The sequence below is a fragment of the Dipodomys merriami genome, unplaced genomic scaffold, assembly GCF_024711535.1.
Source record: "Dipodomys merriami isolate MVZ:Mamm:240054 unplaced genomic scaffold, mDipMer1.0.p SCAF_607, whole genome shotgun sequence".
In the NCBI taxonomy this organism is placed as follows: domain Eukaryota; kingdom Metazoa; phylum Chordata; class Mammalia; order Rodentia; family Heteromyidae; genus Dipodomys; species Dipodomys merriami.
In genome coordinates this window covers 573,269-595,738 of record NW_027206188.1, presented here as the reverse complement: position 1 = coordinate 595,738, position 22,470 = coordinate 573,269, and the positions used below count along the sequence as shown (strand labels likewise).

Sequence of the window (22,470 nt, the reverse complement as noted above, 5' to 3'; positions counted from 1 at the left end):
GGTTCTCAGAAAAAAAGGAAAATTGAAGACAAATTGAAAATCTACCAGATCCCTGAAAGATTTCTATCATTGTGCTAAAACTGTACCCTTCTACTGACACTTGAACAAACTGCAGTAATTATCACTCCAACCACATGTCCAAAAATTGGCTTTCCAAATATTGGCCTGTTTTCACTTTGGTAAATCAAGACACACTATTGTGGCCCCGTTTTACTTAAATTATCAGCTATGGTTGGCCCAAGGTATAGTTGACTTTACCAATTTCTTAAATTTTAGGTCATCATACAATCACTTCATAGGCCTTAAACATTAAAAATACCTATCCATATAAATCTGCATTACATACTTATTACTTTTTCTTCATTTGTCATGTTTTACATATTTGTATCCCAGGGTTTAGGTCAATAATATTCCTTCTCATGGTTGTTACCACTGAGTATATGTAATAATTTATTTTTTCTCCAGCTCTGTTCTTTCTTTAATTCAAGTCCTTAATAGCATCCTGTCTACTGAAAACTCCTAGCTACTGATTTAAACAAACTATGAAGATCCCCAAATGAGCTTTGTTCTTTATCTACAAACCAATCCTTCATTACTATTTGATTATCAAAATACCTCGGAGTCATTTCAGACTTACATATTTTTGCACACCTCTTATTTAATCTATGACCAGGTTTCGAATACTTTAGTAACCATATATATATATGGTATATGTGTGCTAGTACTATGACTTAAGTTTGGGGCCTAGATTCTTTTATTTTTCTTTTCTGCTCAGGCTGACAGTCTTCCATTTGAACCACAGCTCCACTTTTACCTTTTTGGTTCTTAGTTGAAGATAAGTGACTCATGGTCTATTTACCTGTTCTAGCTTGAAACTATGATCCTCTGTTTTCAGCCATCTAAATAGCTAGATTTAAAGGCATGCTCTATTAAACCACCCCTATTATATTTGAATTAAAATTTTAAAGAATGAATATTTGTAGTATTTTCAAATCAGTATGTTTTCTTTTACCATAAAACATATTGCCTTAAATGTTTTTCATTATTCCAGCTCACTTGCCAAGAAAGGAAAGCAAAATTTCACAACCAAAGAACTTCTGAATGTATCAATGTTCAAGCCTGCTAGCCACAATTTCTTTGCTGGGAAATAACAAAGGATGATATCATCTACAGGCTAAGCAGGAGAAAATGTCCTGCACTGAAGTTGCTGAAAGGTTGATGAGGATGAGGACAAGAAACTTTATCCAGAAAGTTTCACAAAGTGTTTGCAGTGGCAAGCTGATTCTAGTGGATAAGTGTAGCCAATCTTAGAAGATGTTTATAGCGATTAAGATTGTACATGTGCTTTCTTGAAGATATATTTTTATAGCATAGTTTGTCTACCGTTGAAAATGAGAAAGTTAAGATAGGAATATTGTCATTCTGTCTATCCTTCACAGTATAATATTAAAACCAGTTTTATACATATATTATTTATAGTAATTATAGAGTATCACTAATTATACATATATTATAAATATATCATTTACATGCTATGTAATATATTACATATATTATGAACACTTAATTTAATTTTTCTACTTGTCTGTCCAGGAATTAACCTAGCAATATCTTTGAAAATTGATAGTAAAGTAGGGTCCTTACAATTTTTATTGCAACATATAGTTTTACCCAATAAGTAGTTATTTATTCTGAATTGGTTTAGAAATGAAATATCATATCATAATATACTTTAACATTCAAAAATAATTACATAAGAACATGCCAAGGATGGGATTAAAAAAATAATATGACTCATGTCTGGAATCCCACCTACTTAGGGGCTGAAATCTGAAGATAACTATATGAAGCCAGTCTGAGTGAAATGGCTCAGGCACAACACCCAGGCCATAGTTGAAGCCTCAGTACTGGCACACAAAAAATTATGTGACTAAAGCATACAAATATATTTATTTAAATAAAGTTGTCATTCTTTGTATCCTTCACAGTATAATACTAAAATCAGTTTTATACATATATTATTTATAGTAGTTACAGAATATCAATAATTATACATATATTATAAATATATCATTTATATGTTATATAATATAATACATTACATATATTATTCATGCATAATTTATACTGACAGCACTAATATCCCTTAAATTTATATATGTTTTAGAAGAGGAAATAGATTTTCTTTGGTACAAAAAGAAAGTAATTAGTCAAAAAAATTATTCCTTTTGGATTATATATCCATAACTAACTATTTCCTGTGTATTCAAGGTACTTAATGATAAAAAGCCTCTGCTCATCAGCACAGGTGTCTTTTACATGAATTTGTTCTCCTTAAATAATCACTCCAGGAATGCTAAACTGTGGAAGCTGAATGATGTTCACTCAGGTATTTCTTTAGATGTTAAACTGATCTTTATTTGGTATAAAGATCACATACAATGTCATTACCCACACACTTTTCATTTTAAATATATATATATATATATATATATATATATATATATATATATATATATATTCTGTAGCAATGCTATTGCCGTTATAACCATAATTAGGAAGATAATGTGGGCTCATCTGCTCCATAGGTCTTGAAAGATAATGAATGTGACACTTACAGAATATCCTCAGATATGCTTGGTGGAAACCTGGATTTGAATTATGGGTCTACAAATGATCAGTATTAGGTACTTGGGAAATTTGTTTGGTTTTGTTGCCTACTTCTGTTTTTAATAAATTACTTAATTAATTTCCTAACTTGAAGAACTGTCAAGAGCACTAAAGTTACCCTAATGCAGGTGCAGTGTTTGGAATGGTGTCTGCACATTGTGTAGTAGGTCCCAGAGAAGTCAGCTTACATCAACATGGTCACAGCATCCTTCCTGATGGCCTTAAGAAATATATACCCAATTGATGTTAATATCTGTGAAAATTTGTCTTTACAAAAAAAAAAGTCACTAATGTTGGAACTATTCTGTGGCTTTTAATCTGGAGTAGTTTTATCTAAATTTCATTCTTACTCTATTAGTGGTAGAAGTAGCATTCTTTAGTGCTACTCTTCACGTTTCTAATTTTGTGTTCCATTTGGAATACTATTGTAACTTAGTTTATAATCTTTGTTATCAGAATAAATAAACTACAAGTACTGAAGTTTTCAATAAAGAGAAAATTTTAGGTATGCATTACATTTTATGTGCTTAATAATTTCCTGAAATTATTCATTTTAGGTTATATATCCCTAACAAATATTGTTTATGATTTCTTATATGATTTATATAGATTTTTATGTGATTTCTTAGAGAGCCATAAATAAAAGAGTTCAGAAGAGGAAAAGAGTAGGTAAGAAGTCATAATTATGGTGTTTTTAATGGCTAAGTATAAAGAACATGTAACAAAACAGTTGGAAGATTCATTTGCTCTTTTTGCTATGCTCTCACCCTTCTTGGAGAAAGGTTCTCACTATGAAGTGTCAAGTGGTCTGAACCTTTCAAGCCTTGTCTCAGTGACAGATGTGATGGGATTTGGGATATGTGCTCCCATGACAGGCTTTTAGGAAGTTCACAATAAAGCAATACCAGTAAATATAAAGAAACTTTTGTGAGTGATGTGTATTCACTTCTTCAATTGCCAAAATTAAATTCATATGTCAAAATTACTTACATTAGATGCAGTTCAACTGGCATCACTAACACCTCCATAAATCAAATGCAAACTAAAAGTTCTACTTCAAAAACCAACATCTAAGGCAGTGTTGGAAATACAAGAATATACACAATAAATCTAAAGGAGTAAGATCTTTAACACTGGCAATGATCAATGATAGCTGAATTTTTAACTAGGCTTGAAAAGTTTAGGTGTCCACTATGTGATTAGAGTTGCGGAGTTGACCTTAGTATCAAGATTGGAGGTAAAATTCAAGGGCAGCTAAGGTTGCTGCAGTATTGTAGCTAGATACAGTGTGACTGTCCCTGATAATGGTAAAACACAGAGTAGAAGCTAAGTCAGTAAAATGTATAGGAAAGATTCTCCACTGAGAATCATTGCAGGGAACGATCATCACACTTGCGTTGAAAATGTACAGCCCATCATTTTAGATTAAGCTCTAGCGTATTTCTGATCTGAAGACAATTATAACACACCAATGTGCCATGATTGCTGAGCAGTGTAGGTATATAGTACTCTAATATATGTGAAATCCTTAGAAGTATGGAATGGCCTGACCCTCACACTTCATTCTGTGCTGTTGAGTTTCATGAAGAAATGTTCATAATTAGGCAATTCACACTCATCTAAGTCTGAATCAAGCAACTGAGATAAGACAGGGTCATCACTCCAGTGACAAAGTTTGTGACCTATGAAATAAATAACATTATTTCACAATGTATATGTATTCCTGAAAATTTATGCAATACCAAATAACAAATGTACAAAAGGGACAATTGTCCATCTCTTATATTATTAGAAGTAAAAATACTCCTGAATTATACTTTATTGCTAGGGGATCACAGGATGACTGCTGATGTATGGTAATTTTCCAGGTGCTCCTATAAGTTTGTGATTCTTCTCTGAGGAAGTGTTTTTCCATAGTTTGTTCTGAAGTGTTCAGAATATCTGTACTGTCACTAACCTCAACCATGGAACAGCAAAGATGGTGGGATACCTGGCCAAAGAATTGAGAAATCACAGGAAGTGATAAGAAAGAAGACACTAGAGGACCCAAAGCCTCATTGCTAGATTCTGGATCCGAAAATCCTGCTTAACATGCTTTATATTCATTCTACTAGAGTGGTGGAGGGTGAGAGGCTACAGGTATGTCCACAAACTAAGGCATCAATCTAGCTTGTGGTTATAACTATTAACATGTGTTATTGTTTGTATACATATTGATCATTGAATCCCTTATTGTTAGGGAGCAGAAGGGAGCAATAGTCATTACAACCATAGCACAGACATCCATCTTGTCTCCAAATTCTTAAACTTTTAGTGTCCAACAGATCTAACTTAAATACTCTTGTAATACAGCATACACCTGTCTTCTCTTGACTGTTTGACCTTTCCAGAGCAGAGCTCTCAGCCTTTTGATTGCTGTTTGAGATGGCTTCTCAATCTATCCCTTTCCAGGCTCTAACAGCTTGACTCTAGAATCCTTCACAAGTACAGTTACCGATGTATTATTTTGAAAAGGATATTTTTTCTAGGGTAGACTCACTTTTAAAATTTTTATTTTATTTAAAGGTAATGTACAGAATGGTAACAGTTACATGAGTAAGGTATATACTTGTTGAATAGTTACCCACTCTATTGTTGTCCTCCTATCTCTTTGACCACCCCACCTCCTCTGACCCCAAAGTTGTTAAGTTCATGGCCAATATAGTGTCTTGTGAATATCATTGTTGCAATGGGTCACTCTTGGTACTTCTTTTATTATTATGTTATTTCCCTTTCCTTCTCCAAATCAGATAATGTATATACAAGATGGAAGGTACCAGAATCAAGACAGAAATTGCCAGGGATAAGCCAATGGCAAAAGACAAATGAAATAAAATAAGATCTAGATACACTACTTTACCGACATCAAGGTTGACATCTGAAAAAAAAAGACTTGTTGTTTCCATGTCTTGGAGTTCATTTCAATTAGCATCATTTTGTATGGTCAAATGTACATAACTCTGGAGCCAGCAATCCCAATCCTGGGCATTTGTCTAAATGATCTCGAGCTAAAACACACTAAAACTACAAGCACAACTATGTTTTTTGCAGCATTATAACCATAGTTAAGATATGGAACCAAGCCAGATGCCCCTCAATAGATGAATGTATCAAGAAAATGGGCTGGGAAGGTGTCTCAGTGGTAGAGTGCTTGCCTTGCATGCATGACGCCCTGGGTTCGATTCCTCAGCAGCACATAAGCAAAAAGAAAAAAGCTGGAAATTGTGCTGTGGCTCAAGTGATAGAGCGCTAGCCCTTGTGCTGAAGAGCTGAGGGACAGCACCTTGGCACAAAGTTCACGCCCCACGACCGGACCCTCCACCCTCAAAAAACAAAAGAAAATGTGATATATATCCACAATGGAATTTCATGCTTCTATCAGAAAGAATGACACAGCCCCTTTCTTAAAAAAATGGAAAGTCTTGGAAAAGATCATATTATGTGAAGGAAACCAGACTCTAAGAAACATAAGCTCTATGGTTTCCCTCATTTTTTATTAATTAAAATATGCTTAGGATAGTCCTGCAGAGAGGTTCACTTTTTAAGCACGTAATATTCCTTTTTTTCTCTACCTCTTCCTCTCTCATTCCGTGTGTGTGTGTGTGTGTGTGTGTGTGTGTGTGTGTGTGTGTGAGAGAGAGAGAGAGAGAGAGAGAGAGAGAGAGAGAGAGAGAGAGAGAGAGAGAGAGAGAGAGAGAGAGAGAGAGAGAGAGAGACTGACTGAGTCTGTAATATTTGAACCAAGCTTTCACTCTGTTTGCTTGAACAATTGAACATAAATGTTTCGTGGATTGCTACCCCAGCCATCTGTGAATCATGATCTTCCAATATCAGCCTCATGAGATGAGATACTGGCATCCACCTCTATTGCCAAGTGTCATTTGCTTTGTTTTGTTTTTGTTGTTTTTGTGCATCCAAAATCCGTAAGGAAAACAAATCTTTTATAATCAGGACTATTCACCTAAAATGTGTGTTGTTTACAGATTACTTTAATAATGTTTCCCTTTTGCATCCACATTATATGATTTGATTTTTTTGAACTCTATTGTTGCAGTCAAGCCATTTATATATAATTTGAATCGTCTTCGTTTTGTAGTGTGTTAGGTGTTTCAAAATAGAATTTATCAAGGTTTAACTCTGCACTACTGAAGCAAGATCTTTATGATTATTCAATGTCCTGTAAATCATAAGTTTATCACTTCTCATGGCACCATTTGAGCACAAGTAGTTTCCCATAATATCTCCACATATTTTAGACCACAATGCCATGCACTCTTCTGCCAAATATGGTAGGGCATCCTTTGTAATTCTCCTTGGATTTTCACTGTTATTCTCTCTTCTCTCCAGTGCTAAGTCCAGTGATGGTCATGTTGATTTTCTCCGCTGTTTCATTCATCATTGCATCTTGGGAACTACTGGAATGCACTACTGTACTTCTGTCTATTCTCCTTGTGCTTTGAGTTGTACCCCTCTCAACTCGAAGGGCCAGAAACTGGGGATATTTTCTTCAATCTTTATCTCAGACATCTATCTTTACTTTCTAGCAATACATTCATTGAATTCTTCCTGTAAACTCTAATGCCTTGAAAATTATTACTGCATTTTCATGTCTTTGTTATTTGGCATTAGGGAAGAACATACATCAGTAACTGTAACAGGTAAAAGAAGCTTGTGATCATGCCTCAATAGATGTTGTTCATTGGATAATGTTTACCTCAAGGTTTGCCTTCCTGATTCCTTTTCATTGTTTTGTTTATTTTTCAATGTAGACTTTTCTTCTCAAAATATTTATGGGCTTAGTGAAGATCAGTTCCTACTGTAATTAGTCATTAATTTTATTCCAACATCATTTCATAGATCCTTCTGAGTTTCTTCAGGGTCTGTATAGTAGTGCTTCACATTCTTAGATATGTTTTAACATCGATGTATCCAATGATAAAGACACATTGCTTAAGTCACCATTTTGATGACTGAAAGGAAACCATGACACAATCTCACTATATGGTAATTTTCTAGTTTTAAATTCTTTTACATTAAAATTGATTATGGAGAACAAACATTCTGCATACAAATTTATATTTTCTTAATTATTTTTAGTATACTTGCCAATATTATATAAAGTTAAAACATTACTACTTACTTACTTTTAGGATTTCTAAAATGATCAGAGTAAAAGTTCTATTCATTCACAGTTTTAAGACAATAGAATGTCCATTATGACCAAGTGAGTCATTTAAAATTTTTATTTGTGGTCCTTAAAGGTTGTGCTTGGGAACCAAGTCCAGTGCTTCCTGTGTCTTAGTCTACTTTGTGCCTCTGAACCTGATGTGATTTTATTTTCACTGAACTCGAATAAAGAAAACTTTCACTAGGAAGGAATTATTGCCTGGTTACTTTCTCCAATATCTCTCGCATACATAAAAGGAATATAATTCTAAACTGACAGAAAATGGTGATCCTATTAAGAGTAACTGTTTATTTTTTGTAGCCTCACTCTTCACTCTCTTGCCCCTTTCCTATTTCCCCTTCCCATAGAAATTGACTGGATCCACTGGAAACCCACTTCCAGTCAGCCTCTTCCTTAAAATTCCATCCTTAACTAACCTATCCCCTAGTAGTCCTACTATAAATTTTCAAAGGTCTGATTGCAGCCAGACTCCTTCCTGAAAGCCCTCCTCTGCTATAGGGAAAGCTTTCTTCTACACTCCTTCCTGGAATCCCTGCTCTGCACCACCAGAAACCAGGCCACCTCCATATCTCCTCCTATGTCCCAACTTGCTGCACCAAGCACCCCGCCTACATCAGGCTCATCCCTCAAATCCTCACTTCATCCACCAGATACCCCACTCCTAACTACTCTAGTCACTCATAGTCCCATTGCTCCCATATCCTAGTACCTCCAAGCTCCTCCCTTCCCTACCCCACCCCAACCAGAGTTCTCCCTCCAGCCACTCCTGGTTTCATCAGAAACTCTGCCCATAAGTAGTCTACTTCTCAGTGGCCTAACCTCTCAAACTCGGCCTTGAAACTACCTCTTCCCACAAAGCCCATCATGCTACACCAAAACCCTCCACCTCCCTATAATTGTTCTTGAAGCCCCCCCTTGCTTGGCTAGAAGCTTCTCACACAGCCCATCTCCTACCTGGAAAACCAGCCCTGCTTCACCACAAACCTCTCCACCTTCCATATCTACTCTCTCAATGCCCTGTATTGCTCCCCAGATAATCCCACCCCCTATTGCATCCTCCCTCAGATCCACACCCTACTCCACCAGATACCCTGCCCATAATTATCCTACACCTTTGTAGACCTTCCACTCCTCAAAGCCCTCTTCCAATTAGCCCCATGGCTCCAAGCCCTGACCTGCTCTAGAAAACCCTCACTAGAAAATGCCCACCACACTATCTCATCTCTCAACACCCACATTGCTCCACTGTAAACCAATGCAACAGTTGGCCTCCATCTGGAAGCCTCACCAAACTCAACTGTTAATCCCTGTCCCACTGAAGTCCCTTTTTGAAGGTTGCCTTGCCCTACTGGAAACCCTGTCCAAAGTCTTTTTCCTTCCTTGCAACACTGAAATCCCCACCCAAACTTACTCCTTTTTTCAAAGTGGTGACTGGCTACAACAGAAAGCCCATCCTAACTAGTCTAGTCCACTGGATCCTATCCCTGCTCTCACAAAGTCCTGGTCCTGAAAAAATCCTCCATACATTATGACTACATCCTGTTCTGCCAGAAACCTACCTCCACCCTCACACACTTCCCAAAGGCCTGCCATTATCCACCAGAATCCCCTCCCCTTACTAGCCTACTTCTTCCTAGCACCGCTCTGCCCTCTCAAACCAGACCCTGAAAAGCCTCTCCCTCATAGCTCCACATTCTGGCACCAGAAACACCACCTTCTATCAGCCTCTTGTCTCCATGCCCTTCCCTGCCTTATGGGAAACCCCACCCTACATATCCCAAAAGGGCTCACAGTACTCCACCAGAAAACTTCCTCTAAGTAACCACCTCCCTTGTAGCCTTGTTCTTCCTTCTCAAATCTTTGCCCCAAAGAGCCTCCTCCCCAGTGACCCCACTTTCTTCCACAGAAAACCCATCCACATGCCAGCCTCCATCCTAAAGTCCCACCTACTCCACAAGAGACCCTGTCCCTAACAATCTAGTCCTTCCTGTCCCCTCCCTGCTGTCTCAAATCCCTACACAGATGCTTTCACCATCAAAGCCTTGCCCAACTCCACAACAGATGCTCTGCCAGTACCAACTCCTCCTTTGAACCAGACAGGGCTCTATCAGAAACACCACACCACCTCATCCATGAATTTCCCACCTAGTAACTTTTATAAAAAATGTGATTTTATACTGGTCATAGAATTTATACTAATCAATATGATAAGAAAGCAGTATTGCAAAAAGACAACAAAAATTAGATAGCTATTAGCTGCCTTAGTCTTGCTTGGGGTTCTGTTACCAGGCAGATTCACATTGTGTGAAAAAGTGTGAAGATTATTCCTCTAATTGGAAAGCATTTTTTGAAGTACCAGTAAGGTTTCATGAGTGATCATTTTATTTCTAGAAAATCCGTGCACATTTGTACCCATTAACATAAAAATATTAGTTATTTTAAATCCTCTGGTTTTGTTGAGGAAAGAGTATTAGTGTGTAAAATGATGAATTTCAACTCATCTCCTCAATGAATAATTTGGGATTTGCTTGCCTTACTATTCCATTGGTTCTGAGGTCTGTTCCTGTACCAGTACCAAGCTGTTTTGATTATTATGGCTTTATAGTAGAGTTTGAAATTTGGTATTGCTATTCTTCCAGCACTGTTCTTTCTGTTTAGGATCGTTTTTGCTATTCAGGGTCTTTTATTATTCCATATGGAATTTTGGATTGACTCTTCTATTTCCTTGAAGAATAATGTTGGAATATTGATATGGATCGCATTGAATTTGTAGATAGCCTTTGGCATTTCACCATGCTGATCCTTTCAATCCAGGAGCATGGGAGTTTTTTGCCACTTTCTAAGTTCTGTTTTGATTTCCTTTCTCAAGTTTTTAAACTTTTCATCATAGAGGTCCTTCACTTCTATGGTTAAGTTACTTCCTAGGTATTTTATTTTTTGTGGGACTATTCTGAATGGAGTTGCTTTCCTAATTTCAGCTACACTTTTCTCATTTTTGGCATGTAGAGAAGCCATTGGTTTTTGCGGGTTAATTTTATACCCTACTACTTTGCCAAAGTTTTGAATCAGCTTGAGTAATTGGGAGTGGAGTCTATGGGATTCTTTAAATAGAAGATCCTGTAATCTGCAAAGTGGGAGAGTTTTACTTCTTCTTTCCCTACTCGGATCCGCTTTATGTTTGCATCTTGTCTTAATGCTGTAGATAGGCATTCCAATAGTAGATTGAAGAGAAGTGGAGAGAGTGGATATCCTTGTCTCCTTCCTGAGTTAAGAGGCAATGGCTTTAGATTTTCACCATTAAGTATAGTGCTGGCTGTAGGTTTGTCATGTATAGCCTTTAGTGTATTGAGGAATGTCCCATGGATTACTAATTTTTCCAGAACCTTCATCATAAAGGAGTGTTGGATCATGTCAAGTGCTTTTTCTGCATTTATTGAGATAACCATGTGGTTCTTATCCTTGCTCCTGTTAATGCGATGAATTATATTAATTCATTTGCGTATATTGAACTAGTTTTGCATCCTTGAAATGAATCCAGTTTGATCTTGGTGTATGATTTTTTGGATGAATTGTTGAAGTCGACTGGCCAAAATTTTGTTGAGAAGTTTTGCATCAGTGTTCATCAGAAAAATGGGTCTATAGTTCTCTTTCTTTGATGAGTCCCTGCCTGGTTTTGGGATGAGGGTTATGAGGCCTTCATAGAATGAGTTTGGTAGTGAACTTTCTCTTTTAATTTCACTGAAAAGTTGGAGGAGTATGGGTGTGACCTCTGCTTTGAAGGTCTTGTAGAATTCCACTGTAAAACCATCTGCTCCTGGGCTTTTCTTAGGTGGGAGGTCTCTTGTTGCTGTTTCTATTTCAATTCTTGATATGGGCCTGTTAAAATGGTTTAACTCATCTTGGTTTAGTTTTGGCATTTCGATATTTGCTAGGAAAAGGTCCATTTCTGTCAAGTTCTCAAAATTATTAACATAAAGTTTTGAGAAGTATTCCCTTATAATATTCTGCATCTTGGTTGTTTCCGTGTTGATGTTTCCATTCTCATCTCTGAGTTTATTTATTTGGGTGTGTTCTCTTGTTTTTCTGATAAGGATTGGCTAAGAGTATATCAATTTTGTTAATTTATTCGAAGAACCAACTCTTTGTTTTGTTGATACTTACTATGGTTTTTTTTGTATTTTAATTCATTTAAGAATTTTTGTAGGGCTGGTTTGGTGGAGATATGTTTCAATTTTTCTTTACTATGGAAGTTTTTTTATTTCACCTTCGTTATGAAGGAGAGTTTAGCAGGGTACAGAATTCTTGCTTGATAGTTGTTTGTCTTTAGGGCCTGCATACCTCATTCCAGGCTCTTGTGGTTTTGATTGTCACCGCTGAGACATCTGAGGTGATTCTAATTGGTTTTGCTTTATAGGCTATTGATCTTTTCTTCTTGACAGCTTTAAGGATGTTTTCCTTGGTCTGAATTGATCCTGTGTGGATTATAATGTGATGGTGGGATGTGCTATTCTCGTCTGGTCTATTTGGAGTTCTAAAAGCTTCTTGTATATGAATAGGCTTATCTTTTTGCATGTTTTGGAAGTTCTCTGCTAGGATCTTGTGAAACAAATTTGCTAGACCATTAATTTCTGTCTTTAGGTGCTCCTCTATATCCGTTTTCCTCAGATTAGGCCTTCTGATGGTGTCTTCCAAGTGTTGAATAGATCTATCATATTTCTTGGATTGTTGTATGTTCTTTCTCTACAATATCTAGGCTGTGTTCAATCCCTGAAATTTGATCTTCTGTATAGTCTAACCCTATTATCAAGACTTTCTACTTTGTTTTTTCTTTTCCTTCAAGTTGTTCAGCTTTGATGGCTTCAAATTTTTTGTTGGAGCTTTGTTTTAGATCTTGTATGAACTTCTTTACTTCCTTAATTTGGTGTTCAGTGTTTTTTCACAAATCACTTAGTTCATTGGTTATGGTTTCTTTGAACTCCCATTCCTTCTGTTTGGTTCCATTCAGCATTCCCTTTGTGGTCTCCCTGCCTTCTTTCAGCTGTTTATGGATTCCATGAATGCCTTTAGTGATCTTTCTGTATTCTCATCCCGCTCTCTCAATTCCTGTATTACTCTTTGATTAGACTCCTCATGTTCACGCAATTCCTGTAGTTCTCTTTGAGTATTCTCAGCCTACTCACGCCATTCTTGACTTTCTCTTTGAATGTTCTCAGCCTGCTCACGCCTTTACTTTATCAATCTTTGAGTAGCTTCCTCATGCTCATGATATTCCTGTATTGACCTTTGTTTGACCTCCTCTCTCCCTATCACGCTCATACAGAGTCCTTTGCAGGTTTTCAATCTTTTCATTTATCACATTTACCAGTAGTGTTTGTTGAGCTTTTTGGGAACTCTCCAATGGATTATTCACTATCTGTTCTCTCCCGTGATTATTATGAGTGGGAGTTGAGATAACTGGACTTGCCATTTTTCTTGTTTTTTTTTCCGGCTTACTCTGCCCATTTAGGATGAAAGTAAAACCAGTTTTGTGCTAGCACACTATTTTAAGGTAAGCATCAACCAAAGCCTGTAGTTGCACAGTCAAAAGTCTGCAGATACAATCTAGCTAAACAGATATAGCTGTTCAACATCAATCAACTATATATTAGTGGGTTACGAACAGCAAAGAAGTATTTGGCAAACAGAAATTATTAGGTTTAGGAAGAAATGTGGTTAAAAATAAGAATAGAGTGATGTGGAAAGTCCGAGGGAGAGTTAACTTAACTAAGTCCTAATCTCAAAGCGGGAAATAGGTTGGATAGAATGATAATAAAGAGAGAGAGAGGAAAAGAAGAAAGAGAAAGAAAAAAGACAAGAAAAAATAGAAAAACAAAAATTAAAAAATTAAAAAGTGCAACATTTATAAATTATGCAAAATGAATATGTGATATTCAGAGAAGACTGTGGATAGGATAGAAAGGAGACATGTAAAACTCAAAAATAAAAATGCTTGAAATATTATATAGGTATAAAGAGGTAGTACTTCTATTAAGGAATTTAAGTCTAAGAGGTTTTAAATTGAGTAATAAATTTCTGGATTAAATGTATACACAACAGGGAGTTAAAGTCTAATAATCTAGTATGGGTTTATCTGAAGATGAGCAGAACAGCAACTAAGTCATGCAAAGAAGAATGAAAGAGAAGAAAAAGTGAAAAGAATGAGAAGGAAAGAATAAAAGGGTCGAAAGGTCAGTAGAGCTAAACAAAATCAAATTTTTATAAAGAAAAAAAAGTACACACACATATACCCTTAAAATAATGTTATAAGAGGAAGAAAAAAAGTTAATAGAAAACAAAATTTTTTAATGTTAAAAATTAAAATTTAAAAAAATTAAAATTTTTTTATAAAGGTACAAAAAATGCTCTTTGATTTTTTTTGGGGGGATGGGAATATCCTGTATCTCCCTTGTGTATGTAACTAGTCTCTTGTTGGAGTCTCTGGTATGCTTGTGGTGTTTGATTTTCCTGTGGCTTATATGGTTTCTTAAGTCAGTTTGTTTGAGTAGGCAGAAAATTCTCTGCTTTACCCAGGATTTTGTGATTCCCTCCCAAGTTAGTTCAATGGGAGGGAGATCTGCTTTGAGTATCTCTAAAGAGGGAGATGGCTGTTTCCTCTAGTATGAAGATGCTGTGATGACGCTAGGTTCTGGGTAGAGTTGAGTCCTTTCAGCAAACAGCAACTTTTCCCTGAGGAGTTAGCTCCTGAGATACTTACAGAGCCCAGCCTGGAGCCATTCTCAGGGTTTATGTCTACTGAATTTCAATTGGTTGTCAAGGATGCTGTAGGGAGGGGTAGCCTCTGGTTCAGTTTACCCAGGGAAGAAATCCACTCCTGGGTCTGGCAGAGCTTGCTCAGCCAGGCTGGGAGAATTTTCCCTGGGTAGAGCTAAGACTGGCAGGTCAGGTGAGGTTTCTGTGACCTGCTAAATGACTCTTGTTTCCTTCCAAGGCCTGAGTTGGAGCTAGCTGCTCATCCATACCTTTGTCAGTATCAAATATGGAGATCTCTTGTAGTGGGGATCTGGAGAGGTGGCCTTACCTCCTCTGCTCCCTCAGAAGAAGTGAGGATGGCAGGCTTCTACTAACGCTGGAGTCTTAGTTCCTGGGTCCTCTCTGTCTACAAATTTCAGAATGAAGATGTCTGCTCCTTGTCAGTTCTTGCTGGTGTTGTGTAGAATCTGCTTGCCTGCCATATTTTGCGCGTTTGTCCCGGACTCTCTGTATTACCGGTATGGTGGCAACAGCCACTGCTACTGCGGCTGCAGCCGCAGCTGCTGGCAAATGGTCAGATCTGTCTCCTTGCCTGGATTTTCCCTCTCTGGCCTAACTCTCTGTCCTGTGATGGCACACTTGGTGTGATTCTCTGGCATAGGACTGTTTCCTGGAACACTAAAACTGCTTTCTATGTGAGAGCTTGTTTAGCCAGCTTCTCCTCCTCCATCTTCCCGGAACTCCTACCCTATTTTTTGTACATGCCTTTCAACCATGTATGGCATGGGCAGCAGTTCAGTAAATAAACTACTTTACCAGACTGAATTCCGTGTGGTGTTCTATTCATTGGCTATCTTATGAAACTCACCTAATTAATATACTTAACACTTCAGAATTTCTAGTTATAAATCCATGGATATTTTTGTGACACATATAAGTTCAGTATTGACAAAACATATGTACTAACTCATCGTTTAGCTGTATAATTCTGCCTGGAATCTTTAATAGCAGCTTAATTAACCATAAAGTCTATTTTGTTTGCTTTCCTTTGTTTTGTTTTTTGCTTAAAGTAATAGAAGAGTGGGTGGGATAATCTGAAAGGATCTCTAGCTTCATATTTTCTCATTACCCTCTAAGGACCTCTATGATGAAAACTTTAAAAACCTGAAAACGGAAATCAAAACAGAACTTAGAAAGTGGCAAAACTTCCCATTCTCCTGGATTAGAAGAATCAACATCGTGAAAATGTCAATACTTCCCAAGGCTATCTACAAATTCAATGCGATAACTATCAATATTCCAAACTCATTCTGCAAGGGAATAGAAGAAGCAGTCCAAAAATTCATATGGAACAATAAAAGACACCGAATAGCAAAAATGATCCTTAATAGAATGAACAGTGCTAGAGGAACATCAATACCAAATTTCAAACTCTACTACAAAGCCATAGTAATCAAAACAGCTTTGTTCTGGCACAAGAACAGACCTCAGTTCTAATGGAATAGAATTGATATCCCAGAAATGAACCTACAGACCTATAGCCATCTAATCTTCTATAATGGAGCTAGAAAAATAGAATGGAAGAAAGACAGCCTTTTCAGTAAATGGTGCTGGCAAATTTGGTTATCTACTTGTAGAAGACTAAAGCTAGATCCTTGCACCAGAATCAACTCCAAATGGATCAAGGACCTCGGAGTCAAAGCAGACACTCAAATAGTAATTTTTAAAATAATGAACTGCCTAGTGCCTCTGGCTCACATATATAATCCTAGCTATAGTTAGGATTACAGGTATGAGAAACAAACACTAGGTGTGTGTTGTTCATGATGGTTTGTATTGGCATGTTTTAATATTGTTTGTTTCTTATACTACAATGCTCTTATTTTTATTTTCACTTAGGTGGGGGAGTGTTGAACCTTCTTTGCTTGAGATGGAGCCATGTGGAAGTTCTTGCCCAGTATGGCATGGAATTGAAATCCTCCTGCTCTAAGCTCCCAATGGACCTGGGATGATAGACGTATTCCATCACACAGAGCCAGGGGTTGTGGAGCATTGCAGGTAAAACTACACTGGTCTTGAAGTGATGTCCCAAATAGCTAGCTTTACAGGCATATGCCTTCAAAACCTTGTTGTATTTCGTTTCACTTTGAAGTAGTGTTTGTACATACTTAGAGATACAATGATAACAGACTACATGCTTAATATATAAAATAGTCAATATAATTAGCAAGTTTATCTCCTAACACTTTGAAGGTAATATATTTTGGTAACTCCTGCCTCTGATAGTTATTTTTTTGGAATATACCATAAACATGAATACATTTATAATGTGCACTTGAAGACTGGAAGTTGATAGAGATAGACAAGTTAAACTATGTGCAGTAAATATATATTTATCTATTGCTGTTCTGAAGAACATTATCATATATTCACCATTACAATACCACCATATATTAACCATGACAATAATTTTCCTGCAGTGTAGAAGTTCCTATTTCATAATCTGCCATCTTTTATCATTTTTACATTCTCCTTATGAGTATGAATGTTTTCTTGTTCCGTTATTAAGATGGAATTAAAAAATTTATAGAATCTACTGAAATTATCTAATTTATTTGGTTTTGTGTTGTTAAATCATTACAACCAAGGTTTCATGAAAGTTATGCTAACAGACTATATCACTAAATTTTATTCTAATTACATCTTATTATTGTATTTTGATATTAGGTTTTGCTGTTGTTGTTTTATGATATTGAGTGTTGTGAAGCTGGACTGAAACATGCAACCCCACTACCTCCAGTAACAATGTTTATCACCAGGTTTTGGAGGCTCTCTCCTCTCCAGTTCACTACAAAAACTTGCAGTGGAACTTTGGCACAATTGGTAGAGCACTACAGTGAAGGGAAAGATCCTCGGGATTGTCATATAGTCCTTGCTCAAATCTTAAAACACCTTTATGCACAGACACACGTTCACCCACATACACACACACACACACACACACACACACACACACACACACACACAAGTACATGCACAAAATGGCAGGCAATATTGTCTCTTAAATTCTTATCCAGATATTGGACAACATCCCACTTATTTGTGAAGGGTTTTCCTTGATTATTTTGAAGGAGGAGGACAGTTCATGGGACACAAACGACAAGACTTTAGTGAGGAATGCTTTATAAATGCCTAGCTTATAAAAAGAACAGGAGTACAGTTTTTTCTTTAAATATTACATTCCTTCAAATATAGTATTTTAAAATAATAACCATTGAATTATGAGAAGACAACGCAGCACCTCTTCCCTTCTCCCCTTCCCCTCGTTCATAAAATATAATAAAAGTTTCAAAAATGCTCTTCTGTCTTACAAAATGTTTGACTACATGTATAATGTTTGTTTTTCAATACTTTTTTGATTTTCCCGCCTCTAGGTACTTACCTTTTTCCAGCTGACAGCACACAGAGCCTTCAAGAGCAAACAGAAAATTAGGAAACAAAAAGCTAACAATGTCCTAGTAAGTGGATGTCAATAATACATGCAAGAAACACATGGCAGGCTGAGAGGGCCCTGAGAGGCAAAATGATTTGTGCAGGATGAGAAGAATAGTGACAAATAAGGGTGGGATCTGAGCTAGGAAGGGCTTTTTGAGACTGAGACCATGACTTTATCTAGGCCTAGCTGATAATGTTGGGATTTGACAATATCCACATGTGTATAGAGTGAAGTAGGAAGGGAGATTTCAGTCTACAGTTTGTCTTTGGGATGGTCTTATGTGAGCAAGCAGCTTAGATGATTAGGCTCTGAGATATGACTCTACCTCCCTCATAATGGAATAGAATATGGAACTCTGAGAGCCAAGCAACTGTAACTAAAAGTCAACTCAAGCCAGCTCACTTGGCCTGTGGCTCAGGAACAAGAAAGATGCTCCTGTATTGTTTTCAAAGTTCAAGAGATTCAGGTCTCAGGCATGAGTGGTGTGAGTGCCTCGCTTGATGCTGCAGACATTGGATCAGTGCTAAACCACGAAACCAATGTCTCAGGCCTTGTTATAAGAAGAAACCAAGGCAACTCCGGCAAGGTAAAACTATGACAGGAAACCTATTTAATCTCATCCTAGCCCACACTAGAACCTTCTTCTTGTGTGCTTTTATATGAGTAGACTGAGAAAATATTTACTGTGTAGTTTTCAATCCACTCTCTTACAATTACTCAATTTAAGTGTACTCCCATTTCCATGTTTCAAAGATCCATTCTTTTTTACCACCCCAGTGTGACAATGAGTCAGCCCAAACCCTGAATATGCCTTATAATATATGGTGCCTGGACTCAGGTTTGCTGGAAATTCTGGAAATGGACCTGGTCCCTGCCTACCAGAAAGGTGATCTCTTCTATGTTGGAAACTTCCTCCACCACTATAGAAAGCGGGGACAATAGAGCAGTTGCTGGATATTCTGTTTTAAAAGTGAGTATTCCTTAGCCGGGTGCCGGTGGCCCACACCTGTAATCCTAGCTACTCAGGATGCTGAGATCTGAGGATCAAGGTTCAAAGCCAGCCTGGACAGGAAAGTCCATGTGACTCATCTCCAATAAACCACTAGAAAACCGGAAGTGGTGCTGTGGCTCAACTGGTAGAGTGCTCACATTGAGTTGAAGGCTGAGGGATAATATCCAAACCCAGAGTTCAAGCCCCACGACTGACAAAAAAAAGTGAGATTTCCTCCTTCAAACCCAAGACTGATGAGACCCCCTCCAGAATATTGGAATAATTGGTACCTCTCTGAGACTGTATCACTGGGGTCTTATCAAAGGAGCTTGGCTTGAGACAAAGAAGAGCAGTCTTCGACTAATTCCTTAGGACTGGGCTGCCAGAACATTTCATTTGCCTCATAAGCTAGTGGAGCCTTAATGATTTTCTTGCTGAAAGAATAGGATTAAAGGAATGAGCCAGTCTCATCCAACCTCCACCCTCATCTAGGAAATCACTATCTTGGAGGCCTTTGAAGGAATATAGACAGAAGAAAGGATGAAACTTGAATTTGAATTTGGGGCCTGAGTTCTGTAACATTCGGAGCACTCTACCAATTGAGCCCCAAGTCTAGTTCTGGCCTTTGGCTGGTTAAATGAAGATAAGTGTCTTTAGATTTTACAAACTAGACTGGGTTCAAACTGATTTCAATCTGATCCTCAGATCTCACCTTCCTGATTGCTAGGGTTAGAGGCATGAGCCATTCTGCAGTTATTTGGAAAGATGTATATAAGCACACTCACAGTATTTCCATGAAATTGTATAGACATATCTTCACTTTTTTTTAAAGTTTTTATTCTTTTTTTTATTTTTTAATATTATTTTATTTTATTTGAGAACATACTGTACAGAGGGGCTACAATTACATGGGCAGGATAATGCATACATTTCTTACCAAGCATTGCAGCCTCCTCCTTTGTTTACCCTTCACCTCCCTTCCCAGCCTCCCCCCTCCCCCCACCCAATTATACCCCCCTCCCCCCCACCGACATTGTAAAGCTGGTTTTGACATGACATTTCATGTTTACATTACCATTTGTGACTTAGACAGTCCCATGTGTGTCCTGTTCAGAAAAGGAGAAGCAAAGAGTTAACTTCTTTATCCCATTGGTACAGATCTTTCTACCATAACTGGGAGGAAGATGAACAAGTGAAAAAGTAAGTGGACATTGGCACAAAGAGAATTTTTGTCCTTTGAAACTTGGTACCTTTGACGTTTCTGAATCAAAGTCAATTTTCTTCTTTGCACACCAGTTGTTATTTTCATCAGAGGGTTGAGGTTTGGCACATCAGAGGATAGCAGATTACACAGTTGTGGATGTGGTTGTGGTTTTGGACTCTCATGGATGCCAGGAAGGGCTGTATATAACAAGTCAGATCCATTGGGGAAACAACTTTCTCTTCTTATCACAGGGAGAAATTTTTAAGATTATATTTGAGAAATTTCTAGAAGTGGGTTGTGAGGAGCATCCTGCTTGCAGGAGTCTCTTCCCACTTCCCAACATGCAAGTCTTGCCAGAAAGAGTCTATAGTACAAGGTTCAGGATGGAGAGGGTGGGCTCTCATTTTCCTTTTCACTAATCTTCCCACAGCATTGTTTATTCTATCCTCCCTATGTGGATGGACTTCTACCCTGATGATTTCTATGTGCCTAAGAACCATGACACCCTGAAAGAACTTACACAGAATGTCAAGATCAACATGGTCTCTTCAGACCTGCTCTTCTGCTTACATATTCTTCTGGACCAGCTGGAGGAACCCATGACCCATGATACCAAGAAAAAGAGGAAGAACTTGTTTAGATGCCTCAGGGCTCGTGAGGAGGGATGGAACCTGGGTCTCTAGGGATGGGCCCAATTGGTCATGAGACCTTAGTACTCCTCAGTTTGGCAAAATGTCCTTTTATAGATATTCTATGCCAGGTATAATCTGTTCTCCTTTTGAAAGAACTTGGAAGTAGCCACTCATTAGAAACACCCTACATTCTAATCAGTGTTCAATCCAACCTCAAATTCTACAGCTTCTCCCATTAGATCCTCAGAAGTTTAGTCACACCTTAACTTATAGGGTCTACTCTAAGATTTCTGTACCTATTTACATTCTCAGGTTTGCATCACCGTAAAGCAGCTCCTGCAGAGCTCCAGATAAAGAACCCATCAGTGATGTCGTCAATGGTGACTGATTGAGATTGGAAGATCTCCAGAAAGCATGTGAACATAGAGGATTTTTTTTTCAATTTGTAGAAAGGCCTAAGTAGGTTTTGAGTCCTGTGGACATCCCACTGGTTCTGAACCCCACATGTGATGCAGGTGTACCTGCACATAACACCAAGTATGAAGACAATCCAGAATGTCTTCCATTGATGTTCACAATCCAACTAGATCGCCACCAAGCCAGTCAAAAAAACACTTCTTGGTGTGCAGGGTAAATGTGTGCTAATGGAAAATGACCCCAGTCTATCTTCAGGAAAACCAATGAGTGAGGTCCAAAATCTAGATTCAGTTGAGGAAAAGGAATCTTTCCTCACAATACCCAGACCAATCTGACCTCTTGCAGGGGATTCAATTTACAATTGAGAAATTAGAATCTGTCTCTACCTGGACTCAGGAAGAAAATCCTGTCTTTAATGAGGAAGTAGATCTCTTTGAGGACTCTGTGGGAGAATTTCTGATTCCTTCTCCTTTTCCTGAGACAATCCTTTTTTTTCTTTATGTCCTGATGTAAAAGGTTCACCCTATTTATTTTTTAACTTTATTAAAATAATGTTTTTGACATATTCTAAAATTCATGAATCCTAAATATATTTCTTTTTAATCCGACAATCTGAAACATTGTGCATATGTGTTCTGGGGGGGAACACAGGGAGACAGGGGGCTGTATTAGAGAGCCTACTGGATATAATGGGAAATGTTAAATTCACAGGGAGTGGCAAGGAAGCCAGGCCATGCCTGCATGGGGTCATAAGGTGGCCATAAAAGGTCTAGTACATAGAAGATCAGATGTCCTAGAAGGCTATCCTGTCAAATGGGACAAATGCCACAATACTTATAGTGGTATGTGGGCTCTCTTCCAACAGTGAGTTCGAATTTGAAAACAACTTCATTGTGCTTTGGACAAATATGGAAGAAAAATTTGGCTCCAATATTATAAAAAAGTCTACTTAGGGCTGAAAATATATAGAAAATATGTATAATGGAAAGCAAAAGCCATAATAGGAAAAAGAAGGTTTACATAGATGAACAAATACAAAATCAGGAAGAAAAAATACTCCACATTTAAATCAGTTATATGTAA

General features: G+C 37.5%; 1 long non-coding RNA gene across 1 annotated transcript; it reads left to right on the top strand.

Moving 5' to 3' along the window:
• The first annotated feature begins 18,526 nt into the window (after positions 1 to 18,526).
• LOC138814753 (uncharacterized) lies at positions 18,527 to 21,935 on the top strand. Its single transcript, XR_011368075.1, has 3 exons — positions 18,527 to 18,729; positions 20,293 to 20,334; positions 20,769 to 21,935. It is a non-coding gene; the product is annotated as an uncharacterized lncRNA (long non-coding RNA).
• The last annotated feature ends 535 nt before the right edge of the window (positions 21,936 to 22,470 follow it).